The 24526-nt window shown below is 31.1% G+C and overlaps 1 protein-coding gene across 1 annotated transcript in view; it reads left to right on the top strand.

The window, feature by feature from the left end:
• The window catches only part of LOC127066405 (probable G-protein coupled receptor 158), an 87713-nt gene that overhangs the window by 4065 nt on the left and 59122 nt on the right, over positions 1-24526 (top strand). The gene's annotated exons all lie outside the window — the stretch shown is intronic.

Here is a 24526-nt window from a genome sequence, read left to right as displayed (position 1 = left end):
ATATATAGCTCCGACTTTTACATAAAATTTATAAGATCGGAAGAATATGAGTAGTAATGGCTCGTTTAGGTCCGTATATATTATTTTATTACTTGCTATCTGTGATATTTTTTTCTTTTCCTTTATTTATTTATTTTTTTTTTTTTATCTAAAATCGTTTCCCTCATCCGTTAAACTTTGCGTGACACATGGTGCTTGGCACAAAAGTTAAAACGATTTATGCGTAGCCACGCGTCGTTCAAAATATTCATTTTCGTCCTTCAAAATTCAATAGGGCCACAAAATTCATGTTCCCTAGAATATAAAATATGCCAGGTCGTTGTAATTGACGACAATTAATTTTACAATTAATCCAGTTAAATTGGTACGTGTGGTATCAGTAGGCGTTTCCACTTGTTACGTCGTAAATCGCTTTAATAGCCATAATAAGACAGACCGTATGAGGGTATTATCCCTTTATGCTCTAATCAATGATGAATAAAACGTAGCAATAATTAAAGCAGATTTTACAAAAGGATCGATTTTGTTCTAGCCTTTCTTTTTTATTCGAGAAATCGAAATTAGCTTTATAATATTTTTTCCAACTATTTTCGTTTGCGAACGTACGTGTAGTAAGATCAATACAAGTGTACAAGACATTTTTATTTTTTGTGATGGTCTAATTATGAAGCCAATTGACCTGAGAATAAGTCGTCGATTAATCGACTCATCGATATGCGCAGAATTATTGATATGCTTTTTAATCTTTACATATTCAAAGAAAAAGCTCTGTTTTTTCGTATTGTGTACGATCGATCACTGTACTTGTTTTTCCAATTTTCCCTCTTTCAACCAGGAATTAATTTCAAGCAGGGAATTTTCATTTTCCGTTTTAATTTTTCCGGATTTTCCAATTCCACGTTAAAGAAAGAGTTTATTGATTTGAAAAATTCTTTGCAATCGTATCTAATTAAAGAGATTTATAAAGAGCATCAAAATGTTAATAATGCATAGCGGATGTAGTTTAAATGAAATTTTATTCCATATAAATCGAAGATACGATCGAGCTTTTGTTTCTTCTTTTGAGTATATACTTATTGTATCAAAGTGTCAAGCGAATGCGATAATAAATTAGATTAATTTAATTTAATAAATTAATATATTATATATATGTATATTCATACATTGACCTATATTATTTAATTATCCATTTTATCTATGAATGGATTATTCGTGAAAATAATAGTTTCGCAATCATCGGTTTTACAATCAGTTCCTTATTAGACCTAAGATTTAAAAGTTTCGCAGTGAAGAAAGTTTTACAAAGATTTATTCATCCATCGACCAGAATATAAAAAAAAAAAAAATCGTAAATTTTACTGGCATTGCATATAATCTGATTTATCGACTTTATTTTTGCTTTTGCTTTATACACGTCGAAGTAAGAAATGAATTCTATTGATTAAACCTTTGTCCTCTATTAAAAGTAACTCTGTCCTTTTGACCTATCAGATCCATGATTAATATGAGAACGAAAGAGATAGAGATAGAGATAGAGATAGTAAGAATCGAGAAAAGAAATCAATATATAACAGCTCGCCGATTATTATCGAATTGATATCAAATGTAATAATATAATCAAATGTATTATTATAATATTTGCGACCAACAAACGTTTCAATTAATCGTTTAGTGGATTGGCTGTCTGCATCAGTAACTGTATATTATAAGTGAAAATTAAAAGAAAAATTTCTATAATAAATAAATGTGTTTATAATTGCCTTGTATGGCTGATTATTTATAAGTGTACATTAGTACGTAACGATAAATTGAGATAAATATAATGAGCTTTGGATAAATCGACGGAATTTCAACATTTGCAGTGGAATGAGAAATGTATGTTAAATCGACTACGAGTAATTAAAATGTTCCTCGAAAAGATAACGATGTTGTGATTCCAATTGAAGAATTTCCCATGTAATCGAAAATTACTATTGTTTTACGATTGTTTTTCATACATTCGAATAAATTTATATATTCTTTTTTGTTTATCATTCAATAAAAAATAACGAGGCAAATAACGTTTTCTTTTTTTACGTGAGATAGTCAAGGAAGGAAATAATGTAGGTATAGTGAAAAATTTAAATTTCGAACGAGTAAAAATTTCGAAAGTAAATATAATCAAATCGTGATAACTTTAGATCGAGTTTAAAAACCAACCTACACAAAGTTCTTCGATATTTTTTAAATTGAACGATAGGGAAAAATTCATCGAATGAAAAGAAATTAGAATATATATTACAAACTTTCTATTTTCTCTTCTGCTAGACGAGGTCTAACTCCTTCTGTAGAATCCTTATACGATCTAATTTCTACTTATTCTAGAGTTTGTTAAAGACTGTTTAATCAATGTTCGATCGGAATAGTAGAGAGGAACAGTTAGGAAAGTGATGTGATAGATATTAAATGAAGTAACTAGATATTAAGTGAATGAAAGAGGAGTGTAAAAATGTTGTAATTAATTTTACGGTAGTGAGAAGTGCTCTAAGGTTGATTATATAAGAAGTAATCATCCTTCGGCGATATCTTTCCTTATCGCAGGGCTAATTACAAGTTGGAAAGTTCTAAGCGATGGAAGTAAATTCGTCTCGTCTGTCGAATTAATCGGCACGCCTTCAACGATCCAGATTGCACTTTCAAACTTGACAATCTCGTGCGCTTGTATATTTTCTCATTCTCTCTTACATTCTTTTACACAGAGAAATGATCAAGAGTCGTATCTTCTTTCAAAGTATTTCGTGCATGGATACTTCTGAATAGTTTATTACATGTTTCTTGAGCGCTTAATTAATGTGTCGATTGAGACATTTCTTTCGCCAGATTTAAAATGTTTCCTTTGAGTTACGCAAAGGCAAGTAAATTTTTCATTTGCTGCACTCGTCTATTCAAGGACGATAAACTTATTGTATAAGTGCTTATTTACATTTACATACGTGATTTACATATACACGATATCATGGCGTGGTTGAAGGGTCCTTAATATTTGATAAAGGCTTCTTTTCTCTACGGTGTGAACGAGAAAAATGTATACACATATATTATCGTTGCTTTTGAAGGGCGTATTTTTAGCGTGGTATCTTTACGGTTTGTATCATTAGTAGTTCATTTGCATTTATATCACTCATTTGTCCGCTAAAAGAGTCCTGAAAAATTAGGAACTAATAAGCGTGGAATAATCATTGTTGATCGAATTATTAACTTCATTAAATACAAGCACATTTACGAACGTAATTAAAGTAATTTCAAATTACGAGAAAAATTCTCCCATTGGAATTACAATGACTATTAAATTGATCGAATATATATGGTCCTTTTAAAAATTATATTGTTGTGTTCTTAGTTTTATCAATAGTAATTTTGCTAACGTACTTTACACGCTATATGAAGTGCATTTACTTACGCGAGATATCATAAAAATTTCACAAATAATTTTTAGAGAATTATGTATCTTTAATTGTGCTTTGTCTAGTAATTATCTTCGTGCATCGTTTTATAGAAACAATGGATTATCCTATCGGTGGTTTTCAATGGAATCAAGCATTCTCTCGTTGAAAATTAGAATATCTACTGTTCGTTATTTTTAATATACATATTTGTGTGCGTGTCTCCAAACAAGAGGATTATTACGTCTATTATTTAAACGCTGTTCGCGACTGACATTTAAGTCTCTTTTAAGCTCGTTTTTATCCCTGAATTTTAATTACTATTCCATTTTCAATGGACTCTATTTTCTCCATTATCATGTACTCTTTTATTGAATATAATCATTGAACCTTTTTACCGAAGCCAATTTCATTTATAAAAGCTTCCGATCTCTACTCGCTTCGATGAATAGCTTCAAAGTGGTAACATTCAAAATCGGATATTTCAGTGGAAGCATGTACGTTAGTATATTGCGATAAAGAGCATTCGAAAGATCGATGCTGTCTTCATTTTTCAAAATTCGTTTGACATACAATATTATAAAAGAAAACGTAAGAGCAGCCAATATTACATCGATCCTTTATTCTTTACTTCTTTTTTTCGTTTTCTTTTTCCTCTCTTCTTTTCTTTTAAGAAAGATAGGAAAAAAGGATAATAATAAAAAGATGGATGTAGAAACATTGTTACGAGTATATATATGGTATAGTCTCACGGGATGGTAATTACGAGAATGTTTTAGGTACTACAAGAGACTTTATTCTTAAAGAAATGTTTTGCGTTGACTATATTGCGTTTTACTATAGTAAAGTCTTCTTTCAACTGATGATAGTCAGTAAAATTTAAGTTTTTCCTAATAAACCGATTTTATATACTGTAGGTATCAAGAAAGTCCATATATAAGGTGTATGTGTGTGTGTGTATATATATATATATATATATATATATATATATATATATATATATATATAAAATAAAATGATTCAATTTTATAAATTTTGTTTTTAAATTTTTCTTTTTCTTCTTTTCATGCATATGCAATGATTTTAATGCCGAATTTTTACAAAAAGTAACTTAATTTAATCTCTTTAATATAATTCGATATTAAATGTAAAGAAAATAAAGATATACTATAGGTATTTTATCATTATAAAATAATTATGATGCGTTATAAAATTCTATTTCAATCTATATTTTTCCTATATTATTAATATGATTTTTATTATTGTTAATAGATATTAATATTTTGTAAACATCTTGTTACATAATAAATTCCAGAATAATAATTTGCTTAAACGATTTACGAGTTCCTTTTTCGTGATATGTGTTTAAGCGACAACAACATATGAATTTAGCACAGAGATTTACCCACGGAATATTTTGTCGCCCGTGAAAATTAATCCGCCACTCTTGTCTCGACTTTTCTCGGCTAACGACTCGACTCCGACATATAACTAAAAATATAATTGCTATGAATCAGAAAGAAAATAGATTACAATGCCAACTTTTAAATGGAATAATGAACTCTCGACATTTTCTCAGCCTATAAATACCGCTGTTTATTTAGATAATTTTTTCGATCGGTAAAAGCTTTTCTGACCAAAAATGACGAACGTTCGACGAATAAAAATTTTCTTTTTGCATCCAATATTTACTTAATGTAGTTATATAGGTACCTATCCGTTGTTATTTACTGAGGATGAAATCGATTGTACAGAAAATAGCTAGACGTAAGCATATGCAAATGCCAAAGAAGAATCAGTTAGTAACATTTGAAGTTATTTTTTTCTTTTATACACGATCAACGAAAAGCTTTATGAATCGTTTCATGTATGTATGAGAATTGAAAGAAAGTATATTTTAGAATAGTTATGTGACGAGTACGAAGAACTGATGTAGAAGGAAATATCTTTCTTTAATTGGACTGAAAAGTTTTGGGATTATTAATTTGTGAAAAGTTCGGTCGGTAAAGGGAAAATTAAGAAATTTAAAAGAGGAAGAAGAAGAGAAACAGTGGATGAAGATCGGAATAGTTAGTAGACGACACCGAATGTATTGTTGCTCGATTTATAAAGTTCATTCGATTTAGTTACAACTTGCACAGTGCTGAGTTACCGTAATGTGATAGAAATTCTGAGACACGTAATATACACACTTCGCATAACTTTTAAATTATACGTTGCATAAAAAATCGTTTTATATCAAAGTTATGCAGGTTTTTAATAAAATTACTTATGTTGGCCAATACTGTCAAGTAAACAAAGTTACCTCCTTAAATTTTTTAACGACATTCAATTATTAACCTGAAGTTAATTTAAAGAAACAAAGTGAAACACTTTGTTAAATGTTAAATTTAAAATCGATAAAGATGAATACATTTTTACTGAGAATTGAAACTTCGTTTGAATGTTGGCCGACATGTATATAATGCATATAATCAATAAGTATATCTATTATTTCATTGAAAAAAGCAAAGTTGTGACCTTCAAATCTACGTAATGTTTTTACCTAAGAAAAAAATTGATATGCCATCTAACGACCCTCTTGAAACTATGCAACTTTTATATACAACAATTTTTCATAGAACGCATAATTTAAAAGTTATGCAAAGTGAGCCTGTATAACGCTTACGGCCAATAATACCGACGTGCAAGCGACATCGATCACCGAGGACATGCTTTCCGACGTCATGCTTTCCGTCGGACCGCTACGGATTATCGATTGTAAAACTCAAGATGGAAGGAGAGAAATACGCGGATTACTTCCGTGTCGTCGGCCGTTATTCGCCTGGAAATAAAGTACCCGCGAACGATGACTTATCATCCTGGGGCAAAAGCCACGAATGTGCTGGATCGCAGAAAGATTTTCCTGTGGATGAGAAAGAGAGAAAGAGAGATGGATAGATAGATAGATAAATAGATAGAAAGATATATATATATATATATATATATATATATATATATGTATACATATAAAGAGAAAGAAAGAGAGAGAAGATAAGAGAAAAGCTTTTACAGAGTTTAGATCCGAAGCTATAAATAGTTCGGTATTCTTTCATACTGTAGGACTACCCAAGAATTTAACTTGACATTACACCGAACGTTAATTACATACTAACGTTTCTATCGATATCGCTCTTAATTGAAATAGAACGTTGAGGTTTTCTCATCGGCGCCGTAGATGGCTAAGGATTAAAAGTCATTAGAGGGAATATTTCGATATGAAGTTCATTGCTAATAAGGTGATTGATCGATCATTCTCAGGTTAGTTTATTACGATTACGTAACGACGTAGATATATTTTTAATTTTGCTAAAAATATTTGGGTCAGCGGTGGTTAGGAATGTCAGATATTATCGGCTTATCCGTCTGCTTCGATTTCTTTTGTCTCGTCGAAAGAAGTCCGTCGCTTTGCGTTTGGCATTTCATCGAAAATGCTGACGCATTATGTCTGGCTCGAAGAAGACGTATTAAAACTATCTTTAAATTCTAGCGAATGCAAATTGCATATATGGATTTCGAAAAGAAATTTTAATCCGAGGAAAATCTCTGGATCATCTTCGAAACTTTTTTTCTTGCGTAATATACTCACTCTAACTTAGCTACCTCCTAAGACATTGTCTATTGATTTTATAGTCGTCCTATGTATACGTCCACGATAACAGTTATAAATAGATACTAGTTTTATAAAGCTTCTCCTGTTGAAATCTCATAATATTCTTTTATTTGCTATTACTTAAAAAGATGGAAATTTTTTAATAAATAGACTTTTTTGAAAATGTACAATAAGGATTCATTGTAATTAAAATTCTCTGACGAAAAAAATGTCAGAGAGAAAAAAAGAAAGAGAAAGATAGTACAAACAATTCTTCCTAATAATGACAAATACTATGTCACGCAAATAAAACTACGTGTTATTCTTCTATTTTCCGTTATTATTAGAAGCACCATAATTACAAGTACAATGGAACTTGTGTTTACCTTAGAGACGCAATATTTCCTACTTAATAAGACAAATATGTCGTGCTTAATAAGACAAATATTTCGTTCTTTAGATCGTTTACTTTTTAGATAACTCGTATGACCCGCTTAATCTTTTCGTTGTGTAAACCTACGAAGTAGTAAAAGCATTACATGAAATGGACCTTTATATTGTTGACATTTTCCTTCGGCTTTTTCTTTTATTCTTTTTCTAAAAATCTAACCATTGAAAGGGATAAGGGAGAACGAGATAGAAAAGAGATAGAGATAGAGATAGAGATAGAGAGAGAGAGAGAGAGAGAGAGAGAGAGAGAGAGAGAGAGAGAGAGAGAGAGAGAGAGAGAGAGAGAGAGAGAGAGAGAGAGAGTGTCGTGCGAAATGCACGACTTTTCATAACAATTTCGCAAGGGTTGCGGCTGGTCAGCACTTTGACCGAAATCTAGGACACACGTGCAAGCACACATTTTTACGATAGGCGGACAGTCTCGCTTGAAAGGACCACTTATCCTTGCTGGCTCTATCGTTCTCTCTTGTTCTTTCGTTCGCTGTTACATTCTCTCTTTCTCTCACTCTCTTCCTTTTTTTCCCTCTTTCACTCTCTAAAGTAACGTCCATCCGGCTGCAAATTCGAACGCGAAATACGGCCTCTCGACGGCCTCTCAACGACGATAAACCCCTTTTCCAGTCTCATGCTTGATTTTATCGTTTCTCACGAATACTCGTGAGAACCGTCGCTTTTTCAATCCTCTTCCAAAAGGCAGACTCATTCGTCTTATTTCTTCTGTCGTATTTCCACGATTCGCATTGTTCGCCAAATTCCACCACGAGCTATTCGTTGCTCTTTTAAAACGCACGCGAGAAATCGTCCGACATCGAGACGAGAATATTTTTCTCTCCCGATCGATCCTTACATTCTCGAGTATTTTCTTTAAATGTTTTCCTTCGTATCCCTGCGAAACGATCAAAGCTCGCGACTCATGTGTTTTCGTGAGACTCGGCAAAGAGAAACGTCATTGGAACGAGCTTCGATCGAGGAAAAAGAGAACACTGAGAAAATGCTTTGATCGATCTCTTTTTTCGATACATTTTTAACGAACTTCTTCTCATAAAATTTTTACAAGCTGTATTTATGATCGTTTTTATATATATATCTACGTATGTATCCAGATTTATATACGTATAATCAGAAGTTTTTAACAGCTTTTTTTTATTCAAACTTGAGTTTATCTCATAAATTTATATATACCTATAATTAATATATAAATATTAATCAAATACACGAATAAATACAAATAAATACAAATAAATACAAATAATACAATATATGCATATATAAACATATAAATAATTAAAACGATTAAAAGAATTAATATGATAATAATTATTATGAATAAAAATCATATCATAAATTTAATATCTCTTTAACGAAAAAATATTCTACATTTTTTACAATAAATAATATGTTGATACATAGATTATATAGATAAAAAGAATAATAATTAAATTCGATACTCTTTCATTCGGAAATTTACTGCACGAATAACCGCAGATAATGAGCTCGAAAAGTCATGTTGTATGCTTTTTAATGACAGGATAAAGCAACAGCGTTCTCAATTAGATAGAATACGAAGAGTATAGGTATACATATGTATATATCAACCAAAGTTTTCCATGAGAAACTGGCTCTTTAACTGGCACCTATTTTTCAACTTAATTACTATGAATACTGTTACACTTCATCTCCGTATTTTTTCTTCCCGTTTACGTCCCGTTATAAGAGATGAAACTTTCAAGATTCCTTCCATCATCCTCGTATTTCTTTCGAAATATTTCGACGAATAGATAGACGTAAATAGATAGATAAGATATATCATAATAGATAATAGCAGAATATATCATAATAATTAACAATAGGAGAGAGAGAGAGAGAGAGAGAGGGAGGGAGAGAGAGAAAGAAGCAATGACTCGTCAGAAAATATATATAATTTTCTTAAAATGTTCTTGCCAAGGCGAGTTGTATTCTGCGTCCTTTGAAAATTCTTTTTATATGTTCGCATGATTGTTCAGTTATTTCTGACTTCTTTTTCATCATCTCTTATCTCTTACACCATATTCCAACATGATCATCTTCATACAAGAAAGAAAGAACATTTTTTACTTGTTTTCTATGAAGATGCTTGATCAGAATGATTCCTTCCATTTCATTTTTTAAATTTCTTAAAATAATTTTCTATATGCAAGGATGAAGAATAATAATAATTATATATACTGATATTTTTTTGAGATAATATTTTTGTATATTGGCGGATTCCATTACCTAAGTGAATTTTTTCTCTTTCTCTCTCTTTTTTTCTCTTTCTTATCGAACCTGATAAAAGAATTTTTCTCGATAGAATTCTTATTTGCATTCCTGCGTGACTTCACTTCATATTCCTCATCTCTCTGGTTCTTTGTGTTCGTTTTACATTTAATAATTTTTATTCTTTTTTCGTTGAATGTATTTGTAATAAAATCCTTATAAATTACAAAGTCTATATAATACAATACATTTCGAAACACCAAAAATGTATCAGTACCTTGTTTTCTGTTCCAGTATGCTAATGAGCAAATGTTATCTTCTTGAATTTCCGAATTGTCATAATTTCGTGAAAATGAAATATTTTTTTCTTACTGACAAGTTCAGAAAAATTTAATATATCCTGTAAGACATTTTGTAAAAAAAGAAAAGGAAAAAAGAAAAACACAGAATGAATAATAAAAAAAAGGAGAAATAGGAATAGAAAATAAAAAGAAATAAAACATAAAAAGTAAAGTAAATTAATGATAAAAGCAGCAGCAGCAGAGTACCAGTAACAACGGGATCCTCGTTATCGTTACTCGTAATTAAGAGAGCTCTATAATAAAAAAAAAGCCTGAGCGTATACCCTTTATTGTCCTATTATTAAAAATTTGTTACTCTGATAGGTACTATCAGGATAGATAGACAAAGAGAGAGAGAGAGAGAGAGAGAGAGAGAGAGAGAGAGAGAGAGAGAGAGAGAGAGAGAGAGAGAAAGAGAGAGAGAGAGAGAGAGAGAGCAATAAAAAGCCACGAGTTGTCGTATCATAGGAAGTTATATACGGTTGAGAAACTTTCCTCCGATTTTATGGATCATTACGTGCGTTCATTCTTAATGGCGTAAAGAGCGTTAAAAAGCAATAATCACTGGGTTAATGGTTGGCGAAGCGTAACACGCGACGATTAAGGCGACAACGTTTGAAGACGCTTTTAAAGCAAAATCGTTACGATCGATCCAGAAAGAATTTCTCATCTTTTAATTAATTTTTATTGATCGGAACGATTTAGTAATTGAAATGACGGTAAAAAGAGAGAAGAAATGAAGGAACATAGAATTCTTCACTTCCAATTCACCATGGTGTAACATGGATGGACGTCTCATTTACTCTCGCGTTAAGAGGAACTAATTTTCTCACTGAAAGCTAGTATTCGCTCTACACACGCCCCAACGAGCAAGAGAGGCAGAAAAAAGGGAAGAAAGAAAAAAGAGAAGAAAGAAAGAAAGGAAGAAAGAAAGAAAGAAAGAAAGAAAAGAAGAAAGATGGTTGCATGGCGTGGCAAAAAAATAAAAATAACAAAAGATAGAGCAGGGATGAATGTGTCCAGATAGAAATAAGAAAATTAAGGATACGCTTTTAGAAGTCCAAGTCACGAAATAATTCTGACGCTTTTTTCTCGGACAAAGATCGACTAAATTTGTTCCCGGAAAAAAGAAATATCCGGTGTTTCATTCGGTTGTTTCATCGTATTTTATTTATTTATTTTTTTTTTTGAATAAAGAAAATGGAGAGGAAGATAGATAGATAGATAGATGGAGATAGAGAGAGAGAGAGAGAGAGAGAGAGAGAGAGAGAGAGAGAGAGAGAGAGAGAGAGAAAAGAATATTGGAAAATGTTAAAAATGTCAAGAAGCAATTGTTAACGAATTCGTAACAAATGAAGAAGAAATACGCGTGCACGTGCTTAAGTATGTATATATAGATTGATATACATTTACACGTGAAACCTTCTACGCGTGCAACGAAATACTCTCAAACTTTACTTGTTTGCTCTCCTCTTCTCGTGACTATTTGGCAAGCTTCCAGTTCTCGTTCCTAGCCAGCCGTGAGCGTGACTTCAAATTTACCATGAATTTCAGGATCGTCGCTAGACTTTTGTAACACGCAAAGTGACCTACCATCTGGTTATGTTTCTTTCTTTCTTTCTTTCGCAACTTTCATCTAAATCGAGATTTTTATACATCTATCGAGAGTTAGCCGAAAGTTTATATTACCTTCGATATAAGCATATACCTTTTTCACTTTCAACTTACTTTCTCATTCCATTCTTGCTTCGAATATTGGCTATTCTTTTTTATATCTCTTTTTTTTCGTTAACTATTCGATTTTTATATCTGACATTTTTGTTATTAAGCAATCGTCGTACATAGAAGTTGACGGCGATCATAATTCTTTTCTTTCATTCAATTAAACCACCTATCGCGTTCTTTACATTCAATTTTCAAATATAATTATGTTTCGTAAAGAATATCGCCTGCATTCATTATTTTTATATTAAAATAGCAGCAGAAAAGAAGAAGCAGAGAGAAAGAGAGAGAGAGAAAAGTATGAAATTAGAAGGACCGCTTCAGTTTATACGATTTCATTTGAATATTTTCGAGCGAAGAGACAATAATAGTCAGCTTTTTTATACTCTGCATTATGTAGCTAATGCAATCTTCAAATATTTAACGATATATTTTTACTTTGTATAATATACAAAGTGAAGTTAAAATTATTCGTCCGATAAAAAATACTAAACGACAAAATAGTTATATCGTAATACATTAAGACGTATCTATAAAAGCGATTGAAAAGAAACAGTCGATCGAGTTTTACGAGAAACTTTTAATTGTCGATGCGATTCAAATCACAGGCATCCTACAAATCCAATTTGTCCGCTTTTCAATTATCTCAAATTAAATTCAATTACTTATTTCACAATCGCCAAGCTTTTCCATTTGTTAATTTTTTTAAAATTGCATCTAAATAAATTTATATTATTTTTTTCTTCTTGCTATATTGTTCGAGATAATAAACGAGGATCAATAAATTCGCAATGAATGGATTCGATGATTGTATTTTTTTCATTTTGTTCATGAAACGAATATGATATTCAGGGAATAATTTACCGAATTTCATAACGCTTATTAAAAATCAATTTGTTCAATGGTCTATTTCGATGCGATAGTTCAACTTTTTTGTTTCCTTCCATATCAATTAGCTATTATCAATTATTTTCTTAAATTGAACAAACCACAGTTCATTTGTTCGAAAAGGTAATCTGTTGTTAAAATCTGTGGTGATAAATATTTGGACGCATCTGTATATTTATCGTTGAATTATAGATTGTCTCTAATTTCTGTTCAAGCAATGTGAGTATTGGAATCTGAATGGAAGTATCGGAAATCTCTCTGACATCGGTAGGTACATTAAAATTTTGCATATATGTGTATATTAAGAACGTGGATTATTGTGAGAATCTCAGTGATTATTGATACTCTATTATTGCTTAATATTTATAAAATTGTGATGATGAATGATAATTAGTTCGATATGAACAATATTTTTATTAAAAAAAAAAAAATCTATGAAAGAATATTATTTTTTTTTATTTATCTTAAAAACTCCATATTTCCTACAATTTTCTATAAATATAAATGAAGAAAGAGAAATTCAAATCGTAATTTTTTTTTTCGATTTTCATACGAACCTATCTAAATCGTTTACAAGATGCCGGAAGATTTGTCGTGGAAAACATCACGATCGTTCGTGAAAAAGGGCGGGAAATGCAAATCGCCATCGTTCGTTGTAGTTTCGATGCTTTTATTCGACGACTAACTTATCGTGCTCAAAGATCTCGAGTTCGCGTGTCTAGTGCAACTCTCGTCGTCGGTCTCCGTTACAAGCTCGCTAGACGTCCATTAAGTAGATTTAAATTTTCTTGATTGAACAACCATTCGATATAACTTCTTACCGTAGTTGATGTATTACCCGACTATACATTTTTCCGGATGATGATAATTACACGTTCTCGTGAGCGAACTGAAAAAACTCTTAAACGTTTAATAAAAATAAATAACTTCTTCTTCTTTCTTTTCTTCTTTTTTATGTCTCCATATACGTCGAAATATACGACGAAATTCTCATAAAAGTAAAACTGACATTCTCGAAATAAATTCAAACGTGTTTTGTAAAGAATTTTGTAACTTAATCTTGGAACGATTCATCTCGGTAGAAAAAAAGGTCAAAGAGTTGACAGGAAAAACGAAGAGAGAGAGAGAGAGAGAGAGAGAGAGAGAGAGAGAGAGAGAGAGAGAGAGAGAGAGCGTGTGGAGAAAATTTTCGAAAGTAACCAGACACGCCAAGAAATTCAAGGCAAAGGTGCGAAGTCAGACATAGGAAAGGAAGATATACTGGCGAGCTGTCGACGATAGAGAAGTCATTCTTTTCCTTTATCTTCTTAGACGCATGAATCAGGTCTTCTTGGGTCATGAGCTCATGGCTCGTACCCGTACATTTTCGCTGAATTGGCACATAGCTTTCTTGATGTCGATGAAATTTCGCTTAACCTTTGATCTGCAAAGACATTTTTTCTGTTCATTTTCTTTTTTTCTTCTTTTTTGCATTTTCATGACAAATTACAAAAAACATTCTCCTTTGAACTAACAAGAATTTTTTTCTTCCCGATTAATTATATTTATGTCGTCGATATATTTAAAACAATTTCACTATTATTATTATTATTATTAAAGAATATATATATATATATATAACGATCGTTCGTGTATTCTTTTACGATCCTGTCAATTTTTATTACCTTTTCTTGACGGTAGCTCATAATTTCTCTTCATTAAAAGACAAGAATAGCATCACGTTCGATCAACAACACGACCATTAAGTATCGTCGAAGTGAGATAAGCTAGATCGTTTAAAAAGCAATTTAAAAATTGCCATAATTAGAAAAGTAAATAAAAAGGTTTATAATCATCAACGATTTCTCTGTAAAATCTCATGTATTATTACGCAGATAAGTGGATAAAAAATAAAGAGTGAAAATATAAAGAGTAGATCGTTCGAACGAACGATATCACGAATTTGAGAAAAATCGTTTTGATTGTTCTAATTTACCGCATGATATCTTTTCACATTATCCGCTCAAATCGAATTGGCATGCGAATAAAAAGGCTTGTTTTGTGCAACAAAAGCACCAAGACTGAAAGATGCTTGAAATTGTTGAAGCGTTACACGCCGAGCTTTCGTGATTTTATTGGATTCGTCAATGCACCTCAGCGATCCGTGAATAAGCTGATATTTCAATTGAATCGACTCGCTTTCAACGATTCCGAACATGCACATCTGTCCCTTCCACCTATTACTTGAGCAGGAGCCGTACCGAATCCAACTCCTGATCGAATAAACGAAGGTCGTGTTTTACGAACACGAGCTACATATTCGCGTTTGCACGTTATCACCCAGGATATGATGCACGCGTGCGAAACGTGTGTGAAGCCACTGAAAAATATAAATTTCCTTGTAAATAAAACATTCAAATCTGATTTATTCTCTACTTCAATATTTTTTATTTGATAATTCTCTTTAAACGCTTTCATACGATTTTTGTGATAACAATTTTATACAGTTTTTGTCGCACTGACAATGAGTGATAAGTGAATTTAAAATAAAATTGGAATTTTAAATACTTTTAAAAATCAAATATTACAACTTAACGCGCGCGTTCAATTAAAACGTTTAAAAAATTTATATTTTTATCGAGAGGATATTCAAAAACGATTTATTACTTAAATAAGACATTCAAACTATTGATTCTTCAATATATTTTCTTTCGAACGATTTTGTATCATTTACCTTCGCAAAATTTTATGTAACTGGAATGTAGCGTTTATCGCTCGATGAGTAATAAGTTAAACGAGAAATGTAATCGTTGAAATATTAAATATCTTAGAAAATTAAATTTTTCAACTTATCGTGTCGTTAGATGAGATAAAATAGATCACGGAGACGGATTACCGAGAATAATTTATCTATATGCTCTGTCTTAAGAACTATTCGAATTCGAAGTGGATGGAGATATTTCGAATTAGTGCCATCCAATAAAGAATAACCGTGCATTAAAGATAATCGGATAGAAAATCATGAGATACTTCCAAGACTCGAATTGAATATTATCCGGATCGATATTTAACTTTTGCACGATTTGACGTTTTCCGTTGAAATAAGAAAAAAAGTATCGTTTATCGTTGGATCAATGTAATTTTATTTCTCGATTTTATTGCTCGATTTTTATTTAATCAAAAGAAAAAACAATTTTAATAAAGTCATTCTACAATCTTTTATTTCCGATCGAAAATATTTTTATTATTCTATTCTCCGATAAAAAAATTTTGTTATTAAAATTAATCTAATAATATAAGATTAAGGTATTTTTTTATAATATAAATTTCCTTGTATAATATATTGTCAGATTTTTAGAGAAAATGTTTATGTCATTCGTCAAGAATGAATTAATATTTCTTTATAAAACTTAGAATTCACGTAGGAAATGTTTGCATATTGTCAGTTATAAACACGCAAGTCAGTTAGGACCATCCATCATACGTGGATACTAATTATGATTTCGCGGCTGTATTATTGCACGCTTAATTTATTCTCATTATCATCGTCGAAATGATCAAATGACCATGATTGCATACTTCATTGATGAAAATACCTATTCATTTCGAAGGAAACTGGTACATTCGTCATCAACTTAAAATCGTACGTTGCTCTTATCAAATTTAATTTTCTTTTCTTTTTCTAATACTTGAAAGTACGTGTGGATTTCAACCAAGTTTTCTAATCAATAGTAGTATACAACGATTAATTCACAAAACGATCGATTATTCAAGAAAAAGTATATTTGGTTTATTATCGTGTTTGAACTTGCAAACAAGTACAACCTTCGATCTAAAATAACTCGTTCGATCTCACCGCAAAAGAGCTGTAACGACCTAACTTCGAAGGTAAATACCGATCTCCATTTTGCTCGTTAGCGTGTCAAGAAAATCAATTTCGGTTAATAGCGACTTATAATTTTACTGGAGTGTGTGTGTGTATATATATATATATATATATATATATATATATGTATATGTATATTATATGAAAAGAGTGATTGGATAGAAGAACGATCGTGAAATCGATAAAATTTCAGTCTCTCACGTTAAAATATGAAACGCCTTTCGATGAAGATGAGAGAGAGAGAAAGAGAGAGAGGGCATAATGAGTGAACGATAACAGAATTATCTTTAGTGCATTTACGGAATGGATGCTGCTCAAGATATTATCGAAATTAACATTAGACATCAAGCGTTACACTTTCTATCACACAAATATTCCGTTAAATGAAATATTGAAACTCGGTAAACCGGTCGACACATGTTATATCCACGTTGCTTTTGACGCGACGAATTTCTCGCATCGGTGATTCGTTTCAATTAAAATGTCGCGTTTTAGTCACGTCGGGAAGTTGCAAGCTGAAGGCAGAGCCGGAAGAAAAAATATCATTCTATTCCAGTATGACTAGACTGGTCTCTCTCGAAAAACTTTTGACGTTTCGAACGCAACAACAAAAATAATACACAAAAGAGCAACACTTTTTTCTTTTTTGTTACATGTCTCTACGTAGATACCATTTATTTTTCTAAAACTTTCTATTTATAGTTCACGTAAATATAAAAAAAAGAGACTTTTTCAATTACGAAACTCGATTGATAGAACGTGATCGAAAGAAAGAAAGAAAGATAGATAGATAGATAGGTAAATAGAAAGAGAGAGAAAGAAAAAAAGAGTTTAATATTCCAGGGAAAGAAATATTTGTTGATAAAAAATGTGGATATACAGTTTTTTTTTTTTTTTTTTTTTTTTTTTTCATATGAAGTTAAGCAATTGTATTTCCCGATGTTTGCGCTTTGCATATATTGAAACACTGATGTTGATATTGAGTCTTACGGGAAATCATCGTACAAGGGAATACGAGTAAAATTTTTATTATTCGAATAATTGTTTGTATATTGAGAAAATAGCTTTAAAAATACCAAGAATGATATGGAAGAGAATGAACATTCTTGTTATTTATTAAAAAAATAAAACAATTGTTATTATTAATAAAAATAGATAACAACTATTCGACGTAACGATCAACTTTTTCTAATATTTATTATGTCTAATAATAGTAACCACTCGTGTTCTTTTTTTTTTCTTTCAAAGGGATGAAAAATAAAAAAAATGTAATATATTTTTAATTTCCTTTTTAATGGCATCTCTCACAAGTTTTACTTAAAACTCATAAATTTTTTATTACATACAGAAATAGATTTTTCGTTTGAGTTTTCGTTCTCATTTACGTCAATGTAAATAACTACTGTCACCAATATCGCATTTCACGCAATCATTCGAACGAAATTGATTCGGAATCGCTGTTTTAAATTTTTATTCCTGATTAAAAATATTTTCATTTCTTCATGTACACTACGTGTAAATATTTCATATCGATTAATAATAATAATATCATGGAATAATAATAACGTCGTAGGATATAACAGTTTTTTGCTCGATTGAAAAAAGTTAAATCACGTTTTGTCTCTTGTTATACAAAAGAATCGTTTCATGGTATCACGTGACAACTTAAATTCTAGAAAAGAAAATTGTGTTTTAAAATGTTTTTTATAAACAAAAACGACGATGATTTTTCTCTTTGAAGTAATCGAATATTCGACAAAACAACCATGTTCTCTGTTATAAGTTAAACTGGTATTTGATTACATAAAGAGTATTTAAAAATAAAACATAAGTTGATGGGAAGTTAGACGCTCTATTGAAAATTGCAAAGAGTTCTTTTATTGTTAATTTCACTTTGAGAAATTCTATCAGCGTAAAAGATCGTACAAAACTCGACAAAGAATTCAGGAGGATCGTAACGCGCGAGAAATGAAAAATAAGAGAACAAAAGCGTGAGGAAGGAAAGAAAGCGTAAGGGGGAAGCAAATACGTGCGCAAAATCGATAATACATGAGATCAATCGATATCGGTCGAATGTATCTTCGATATCGAATATATTTCACTCGTCATAAGAAAACAAGGCTCACGTTTCTCGTAAACGTGCGTGCAATAACGTTCCCTGATATCGAAGAATCATAAAGATCTCATTCTCTCTTTTTCTCTCCCTTTGTCTCTCCTTCTCTCTCTTTCTTTTTTCTTTATGTTTTAAATCTACACTGGTTTCTTTTTCTCTTTTCTTTTCGGTATTTATTGTCGAAACTGCAAACACGGTCGAAAGGAACCAATCATTTTAGTTTGTTTCCGATATCACACGAGTTTTAATATTACTTGAACATTCTATTGTAAAAATTTAATAAATTTTATTTGATTTTTTTGAAAGAAAGAAATTTTATCTAAATAAATAAATCCAATTTGTTAAGAATTCCTTACGTCTACGATTATTACTCAATAATTCGTAAACATCTATATGTATACATAGTTTGAGTTATTTCTAATGACATAACCGATCATAATAAATGCACGTTGAATACATATATGAAAGTATATGTATACGAAGAACGGTGTGCGTACGTTTATAGGATACCTAATTATGCGCCAAAATGATACGGGACTATGGGAGGTTGCTTTAATATTCCGCAGCTGGTTCTTGCTATGTAGCAAGACGTAACGTATTACGGTACGGAAACATGTTTGCGACTGCATTTAACCTATTCTCTCTACCATTCTCTTTTCATCGGTTTAATCTAAAAAGACGATGTGAGAGGAATCTTTCGTGTGCAATCACGATGGTTGTACATTCGTATGTTCGCAGTTGCAAATCATATGTTTGGCATGTATAATTAGTAAAGAAGAAAAGCTTGCGTAAACATATCAAAAAGAAACAGAGAGAGAGAGAGAGAGAGAGAGAGAGAGAGAGAGAGAGAGAGAAAGAATAATTTAATTTTAGCTAAAGAAAATTTTAACGAAGGAAAAGAAAAACTTAGAATTGAATTAAAATGTCTAAAAATTATATTGTGTGAGATAATATATAACAGGGTTTCATTAATAAGAGAAAAGAAAAGAAACTCGAAAGGAAGGAAGAAAGGAAGAAAGAAAGAAAGAAAGAAAGAGAGAAGAGTTGAGTTGTAAAAGCTCTTGACACCAATGGAATCGCACTATTACAATAACAATATGTGACGAGAAACTGTTCGTATTCGAAACTATAGAAGCGGAAACCACCACTAAATCTGTCCGCTAAATTTAACGCGAACTGGAAAGACTCGAGATTTTCGCTTAGGTGTATATGTATCTACATATAATACCTATACCTATGGCATATATTTCTACTTACGTACATATATATATACACACACACACACACACATACACTGTCGTAGCCCTGTGGGCTATTTCCAACTTTTCCTTCCTAACTTTTCTTTCCCTACTTTCTCTCTTGTTCTCCATACTTTATTCTATCACCAGCATCGTTTCGCGTTTTTCGATTTTTTCGAACGACCACGATACCGAGAGAGAATCACATCGATAACTTTTTTTCGATGTTTTATGAATTCCTGAGAGAAAAGTTTTGGTATTTTCTTGTATTCTTAAAAATCATTGAATTTTGCAAATTCAACGAATACGTGACAAACTCGGTGTGTATATTCCAATCTTTTACGTCAATGCATTTGCAATACCTGATCGAAATCTAAAAAAATCTATTTCGTTAATGATATTTGTAAAAACGTGATATTGTATGTACATATATCATTTTTGTTTATATTCACTCGAGTTAATTAACTTTGGCGTATGCTTGAAAACTTTACGTAACACACACTTGTTTCATATTTCTTTTTACACTTCAAAACACTTTTACAACGATCACAGAAATCTGTTCAAATAACAAATGACTTTATAAATTGACTTAAGTTCAAATGCCGAAGTAAATAATATTATCTCGAAAAAAGAGACCTGTAGCCGACTTAATTTAAATTAGCTATCGTTATATCTTACATTTAATTGTTAACATTTCTATTTGTTTTCTGATCTGTTAACAAAAGAGACTTGTACACGATAGCTTACAATTTAATTATCAATTAACTCAAAATTTCTACGTCAGTAAAAAGACTTCAGCAGAAGATTGAATCGATGAATAAACAGGTATTACATTACATTTTGATACTGAATAATGATGAGAATAATGTAGCATTAGTAGTAGATAAATACTAAATAAATCAGACGACAAGGCGATACTACAGACGTTTATTTCTTTTATTTCCTCTAACTTGAAAGGTTAAAACCTCACTGAAGAAAGCATTTATAGAGAGGACCTATATAATTCGTGCGACATTGTTTCAATAATAAGATTGTTCAAATTCGTCTTTGAAGTCTTGGCCTATATTTTAAGAACACTTCGTAGAAGGAGACCACTCGTTCACGTGGCGCATTTCCAAGGTGCACTTTGTACAAGCCCATGTTAAATGCAAGTTCAGGGAGGGTAACGTTTACGGCCTTCGGTCTTCCATTCGCCAACTACTTCGATCACCCGACGAACCTATGCACCTTATCGTATATACTCACCGTTACCATCTCGACGCGGTTATTGGCTGCTATACTCGCATGGGAACATAAATTATTGCTTTAGTTAGCCAGTCAGGGCTTATCCGTTTTTACGACGAACACGAAAAGAAGCTACGATTTCGATCGATTTTCTCTTTGTCTGTCTCTCTTTCTCTGTCTACTTCAATTTCTCTCTTCCTTTCTCTTTTTCTCTTCAAAAATATAGCAACTTATTTGAAACGAGTTTGAACTAGTGAAATCATTCTATTTCAACAGAGCATATATACCAATTTAGATCTTGAGAATAGACGTTATTTTCCATTCGGACATATGTGACATTTTCAATTTTATATATGATATTCATTCACAAACGATTTCCATTCTTTTTTCCTTTTTACGACGAACCTGTGAATCAATGTTCGTCTATACCAAACCTACGTCCATATATTTTTCCATTATAATAATGTTTCTTCTCAAAATTGATTTACATTAATTCTTTTGTAGCATTGAAACGTTACATCATTTGAAATGTCATAAATGTGATCCCAATAATCTAATGTTATCTTTATAAATAAATGTTTTCAGATCATTGGATTCATTCTTAGTTTTGCTGGAAATCTAAATAAAAACAATAAGATTTTTCATTTGAAACGTGTCTACAGAGAAATAAATCACGTATGTACATATATACGTACTATATGTACGTAGGTATAGCATAAACATAGGTATAGTCTGAAAAGAAAAATGATAAAAAGATACGTTATCGTTTAATAACATTATTAATCGATATTCCGTTCTCAAGCGACGTTAAATTCATGAACTTCAAGAAAAATTTAAATTGAGGCAAGTTTCTGGCATTATTTCGAAACAAGTTTCGAGACTTTCGATCACACAAAATCGTCAACGTCGATTACAACCTATCTCTATATAAGCAAGCATAGAACATCACTCGTAACACTTCATCGAGCAGAGTGACGTGCTCGATCGATCGAACTGCGTGATTTTGCCATTCGGGAAATTGTGAAAAGTTCTTTTACTACTCACATTTCCACTCTCTCAATTCCTTTTACTATTTTTTTTATTCGCTTATTTTTGAATGGTACGAGTTGAATTGATTACAGTTTTCATTATCGTCGATTGTCGGAGAACAATAGCAGTGGTATCGAGAATATCTAGAGGGATGGTACGGAGTACAGATCGTCTTTGATATAGTATACGTTTACTCGAGATACACTACGTGATCTACCAAGAGCTTTGTCTGAACATTTGATTTGTCCAATCGACAGACGCGGTTCTGCATTTACCAAGATTCCTGCCATTCTAACTCAATTATGGTAGGATAATATTAGATATTAAAACAGGAATTGAATATAATCGATAGGTTCACTTCGGTGATTCTTATCATTATTATTCTGATTATTATTAATACACACTTATCGGTTGATTTACACAATATTTGCATATGAAATATTGGAAATATTTCAAAAGAATATATTCTTTCAAGATTTAAATAAACTTGGAAAACATACGAATAAAGAGATGTTTAAAACAAGATTAACGTATCGAATCGCATTGATTGGAATTTTGCTATGATTTGAAAGAATAAATAAGACTTCTGTCGTGTCTAATATTTTCTTTTCTCTCTCTTTCTCTTTCTCACTTTGAGTTTTTTCTTTTTCCTTCAACAAGCTTCAATAGCTTTCTCAGCGACTTTGAGTAAAGAGGACAAAAGAGACATAAAACCACGTACTTTCAATGTCCTTCTGGGAATAAGTTTGGACCATGAGTTAACTCGAAGAGTAAACTTTTTTTCAGAAAAAGAAACTGCGAGTACTCGATGTTTCTTAAACATCATTTCGACAAACTTATTTGAGGCAAAAGAAATAAAAGGAAATAGATGGATAGATAGACAGATAGATATATAAATAGATAGAAAGAGAGAAAGAGAGAGAGAGAGAATAAAAATATCAGAAAATAAAACAAAATAATTCTACAAAGTAGAAGAAAGTATTGTATAAGCACTTACGTTAAAATTTTGCGAGACGATGAGAATAGAAAAAACATAGACAAAGTTACAAATTACGGTCAAAGAGATGGAGTACTCCTATGTTCTGATCGAGTTTTTCGATAAAGCAAGTATCCTGAAAGCTAAGAGCTTCGCTAATTTCTGTAACAGTCTATAAACGAGGTAAATGAGAGATTTTCTGAAAGTTTACCTTTCGTCTCTCAAAGTTATGTTTTTATCCGTGCTTCTATGTTTATATAATATACTTAAACAGATACATACAATGCGTTTCTGTGTGTACATACACTTTCCTAACACATTCATATAGAAATATTCGGAAACTGAATGTATAACTTTTTGTAGTATGGATGAAATGTTCTGAATTTTTTTGAAGATTTGAACATGTTAGTATGCTTGATGAAATATATGAAAAATGTTAATAAATTTTCCTTTGATCATGGTTTCTAACATAAAATATAAAATAATAATTATTAAAATATTTTAATTAAAAACATAAAAACTTATTATTAAAATATTTTTTAAAAATTTTATAAAAATATATGCATTTCGTGTATTTTAATTATCTTATCTGTATGCTATAAATATTACAATCAATCGATCCTAAAATAATTTATTATTTAAAGATTCATAAAATTGCTATTGTATCGTAAGACTCTTTTTATTATAATTTCCTAAATCTTTTAATAAAAAAATAAGGGTTATTTTCTATTTCTTTTTTCATCGCACCTACGTGAACTACTATTTTTTCTCCTATTCCTTCCTTTTTTTTTTATAATTATTAATATTTTATGATATATATATAGCACATTGATACATTCTTTTTACATATATTTATTAAAAAATTTCCAGTTTTTTGTTGAATCAACAAAAAAAGAAAAGAAAGGAAGAAAGAAAATTATCCAATTTCAAAAATTTTCCGAATATTGTTGTAACCTACTATATATTGTCGCAGCCTTTAAGAGAGAAGTAATCTTTGTAATATAGCCCTGATATTGGACTGTAAAATCTCAGCCGTTAGTATATTTGACTACGAAATGGTATGAAAGGACTGCGAAATGTGTCGTAGTTGGCCGAGGAGAGGATTTCACCCTGTACGATACGAATGTGAAGATAGAGCTGTTAGAATGGTTACGTCGTCGTCACAGGAACAATCGTTATCGTACGAGAGGGCGCGAAACATTTCCCTAAATTACCATTCACTTTTAATAACGACTCTCGCACCCTTCCATCGCATAAACGATTGAATTTTGGTCTCTTTTGTGTCTTTTAAAAGATCTATTCTCTCGATAGACGAGATCTTTCTCTTTCGTATTTTTTCAAACTCACAAAATGATAGACGTTAAATCCTATTCTTCTTATAACTTCTTGTTA

The sequence above is a fragment of the Vespula vulgaris genome, chromosome 9, assembly GCF_905475345.1.
Source record: "Vespula vulgaris chromosome 9, iyVesVulg1.1, whole genome shotgun sequence".
Taxonomy (NCBI): Eukaryota; Metazoa; Arthropoda; class Insecta; order Hymenoptera; family Vespidae; genus Vespula; species Vespula vulgaris.
The sequence above is the reverse complement of the archived record's forward strand: the minus strand, read 5'-3'. Positions and strand labels throughout refer to the sequence as shown.